The sequence below is a fragment of the Merops nubicus genome, unplaced genomic scaffold (assembly GCF_000691845.1).
Source record: "Merops nubicus isolate BGI_N331 unplaced genomic scaffold, ASM69184v1 scaffold1657, whole genome shotgun sequence".
NCBI lineage: Eukaryota > Metazoa > Chordata > Aves > Coraciiformes > Meropidae > Merops > Merops nubicus.
Window position 1 is genome coordinate 25720 of NW_008620762.1, and position 4286 is coordinate 30005.

Sequence of the window (4286 nt, forward strand, 5' to 3'; positions counted from 1 at the left end):
GGTTGTTTGTTTGGGAAGGGATAAAAAAAGCCACTGTATTGCTCCAGCTGACTGCCATGGGTGTCAAAAGTAGCAACTAAAGCATCTATTTTGCTTTTGGACTTGCCTCTTCAGGTCTCCCTTGGCTGGACTGACAGAACAGTCAGTGTGGGAGCTGCTGAAATGTTGGAAGGCATCAATGTTGAAGTGCTTCTGCAGGGACTGCTCTTCCCCAGAGTGCAGGACCACAGGGTCTGTAGGGATGGGCAGTCAACGTGTGCAAGGTGTTCTCTCTCATCCTAGCACCAGCCCAGAGGATGGCTGGGAATGTTAGGCATGGAGATGGCTGCTTGAAGGGCACTTTTCCCCCACAGCAGCAGGTAGCAAGGAAATTCTGGGCTCATGGCTAAATATACCCATGGAGAGATGGGCAGCAGCACTGGTGGCCCAGCAGAGAGAGGGAAATCAGCTCTGCTCCTGCTGTCCCTCTCTGTCTCACCCACCTCCTGCAATCTGCCCCAGCATAACTCAGCCCAGCCCAGTTTGGTGAGATTGAAAAGCAGAGGAAACAGGAGTGGTCTCTGTTTGGGGGACCCTGTAGGCTGAGGTCATTGTAGCTGATTGCAGAAGGTGCTCTCCATGCATTTCACAGAGCCAAAGATCTATTTTGAAGTGAATATGGTGGGAAGAAGGCAACTCCCACTAGGTCACTGAACCCAAGCAAGGGCTGAGAGCAGAGCAGCTGCTTCTCCTGCCCTTTCATTTATTTCTGACTGTGCCTCTTCCCCTGGCACCTGTCCTTGGAGGTCAAACAAATTGGGAGAAACCCTTCCTAATATCCAGCCACAAAGCACAAAGCAAATTAAATGCTTATCTTCACAAAGAAAGCTGTGTTCCAGGCCGTGGTGGGGAAACCCATGGCCTTGGAGGCTGCAGGGCAGGGCTGGAGGGGACCTCTCAGGTTTCCACAGTGCTGCATCCCTGCCCTGAGCCTGAAAAGCTCCTGTGGGTGTTTGAGCAGGCAGCCAGCCAGGCTATGTGGCAGCAGTCTGGTTTTGTGGCTTGAGACCTCTTTGGCCAGGGTACTGGTGGAGAAAAGCAGCCAAAGACCTTGCAGGAGTTGCTGTGTCCAGCTCTGGAGTCCTCAGCACAGCAGAGCCAGGGACCTACTGGAGCAGGGCCAGAGGAGCCCCAGCAATGCCCCGAGGGGGGAACCCCTCTGCTGGGAGGCCAGGAGGGTCCATCTGACCAGGAGGAGAAAATTCTTTGCTGTGAGGGTGTCAGAGCCTGGAGCAGCTGCCCAGAGAGGTTGTGGAGTCTCCTTTGGAGAGATTCCAAACCCACCTGGATGTGACCCTGGGCACCCTGCTGTGGGTGAGCTGCTGGAGCAGGTGGGCTGGATGAGATGATCTCCAGGGGTCCCTTCCAACCCCACCAGTCTGTGCTGATTCTGTGAAAGGGGGCCTAGCAGAAAGATGGGGACAATCCTCCTAGCAGGGCCTGTTGCAGCAGGACAAGGGGTGATGGTTTTAAACTAAAAGAGAAGAGATTCAGACTAATTATAGGGGAGAAATTCTTTTACATTGAAGGTGCTGAGCCCCTGGCCCAGGTTGCCCAGAGAGGTGGTCGCTGCCCCATCCCTGGAACCATCCCAGGTGAGGTTGGATGGGGCTCTGAGCACCCTGCTCTAGCTGCAGATGTCCCTGCTCCCTGCAGGGGGGTTGGACTGGATGACCTTGAAAGGTCCTTTCCCTTTCCAACCACCCTATGAGTCTGTGAATTAGAGCAGCATGCAGCTGACTAATGGTGCTGTCTGCTCTGGAGCTATACCATCATCTCCTTTAAAAGAGAAGCCCCCCAAACCTCCATCCCTGTGGCACTCTGACCATCCTCTGGGGCTCAGTCTTTACCTGGCTGGGGTGGAATCCATCGACTGGTTCGATCAGCTGCCAGGGCTCACCTCCCATCTTCTGCCACTCCTCTGCAGCTGCCAACAGCAACACAAGCAGAGAGGTCACCACTGGCAAGCACCTCAGCACCCACCCCAGCATCTACCCCCTTCTTCCTCTGTCTTCCAGCCAGCTCTGCCTGCAGAGGAGGTTAATTCACAGCCAGCTGTCAGAGCCAATATTGTGGCCAGCCCTCTCTCCTCAGGGCAGTATTTAAGCCTTTATTGTGATTTTTTTCTGTCTTCTGGACTATTTATGCAAAGAAGCACTTTGAACATAAATGATGGTGAACACTTCACTTCCCCCCCCCCAGCTAAGATGGATGCTGCAGCAAGTAAAGCTGTAAATTATTGCCTATTTCTCCTTTTCCCTTTTCAGTTGCATCTTCAGCGGTGCAAAAAGAAAGATGAAGAAAACATGGCTTTCTAGAGAAAGAGCTGGCAGCAGTGTTCACATGGAAGTCTGCAGGAAAACACTTGTCAGTTTGGGTTGCTTCTCTTCTGAGGGGTCTTTTTCAGCTCCAACAAAATAACCTTTGGGATTACATAAGCCTGGCACTCGGTGCAGATGTGGCTGTAAGCCCCAGAGCCATGAGGGAAGTCAAGAGCTCTCTCTTTTCAAAAGGGCTGCAGAGCAATCAAACAGGGGACTAGTGGCTATGGCATTAACAGACTGTACATTCAATAATTCCTTTTCTAATGACAGATAAAGAATTTTTAATGGCATCAGGCAGGCATCCTGGCAGGAGGGAAATGTTCTCCAGTCGAGCTCCACAGTTTTGATCTAGACTCACCACTCTCTGTTGGACCCTGGCTGTGGTGTCAAAAAGGGGTAGCTGGGTTCCCCTACTAACTTTGAATTCAGAGAAGGGTGTTATTCCTGCTCTGATGCTAGAAACCTACTTGGGATGCTTCAGTCAACACCCAAGGTGGCCTTTTTCAAGACCTTGGAGCTTTGTTTCAGTATGTTGGACACAACACGTTACTCATCTGAGTTTCCACCCTGGAGTGCACTTGAAGGCACACAGAGTGAGCTTGCCTAAGTCCTGATGGATCTGACAATATACCTTGAGAGCAAGGCTGTGTTTTATTTTGTAGAGGAAACACTATTCCAGCACCAGAAATAGCAGAGGAGTAAGATAGGTGAGATTTATATCAAGATAGGTCAATTTAGACCATTACACTTGACCTCCAAAATCCTGGAGCAGTTGAGTGTATCCAGAATTTGCTTTAAAAGTGCTTATTGTCTTGGCTAGACCAGAGTTTGCTCCCACCTACACCAAGAAAAAGCCAAAACAAGGAACTCCTACCCCCCTATTTATTACCCTGCTTCTTAAAGGAACCACCTTCTTCAGCCAAAGGCAACATCTGAGCTTGAACATCCATCTCAATCTAGACTAAATATTAGTATACTCCAATTTCACTCCAAGAAAACTGGGAGCTGCTGCCTCTGGAGATGCCCAAGCCAGCCCCAAAAAATCAATGTACTCACCACAGTGTGCAACCACTGCTAAATATTTGATGTCTGGAGCGTTTAGGGCAGGATTTACTTCAGGAAAAGAGCAGCAAAGTAGGTCAGCAGCCTTGGCTGGCTTTGGAGCACGCTCCCAAGCTGACAGCTTGCCCCATGGCAAGCTCCAGGGCCACAGGGGACTTGGCAAAGTGTCTCCCCGAGCTGCTGTGGGCGTGTGCACGTGTGATTTTGTTTACCTCACTTATTTAACACCATGTAATCAAGAACAGCAAATTAGATTAGGATGTTTCTTTTCGTTGAAAGCAAATAAATTGCCCAAAGTTTGTCATTTCACTTATTAAAGTAATTTCCCTTCCCAGCAGGTAATTTGTTCCAAACCTTAATGACTTGTTAAATATTAAGTAGCTGAGGCAAAAGCCACAAAAAGACTTGGACATCCTTGAGCTCCGTGCCACGATATTGAACCTGGCAGCAGAACCCACCTCTCTGAGAGAAAATTTTGGCCAGAAAGAATCCCTCTCTCATCCTTCTTTACCTTCTCCTCCTCCTCTCTATAAGACCCAGCACAAGCTTCCTGAATTGGGTCGTGTGAGATAAAATAGGGTTGTGAATTTTGCTAGGCTTTGGCTGCAAAAACGAGATTTCTTTTGCCATAATCTTAGAAGTCTTGGAAGCTTCATGCTTCCAAGGACAGCCAGGCACTGATGGGAAGAGGTGTTAGAGATGTACACTTTGAAGTGTTGCCAGAGTGCTTCTGTCCCTTCACGCCTCTGGTTTTAGCTGTCTGCATGCTAGGATTTAAAATAGAGTCCCCAGGCAAAATTTTGGAAGAAGGACCAACACGGAACGACCTCTTTTTATGAGCATAAAACCCAAGGAACTACA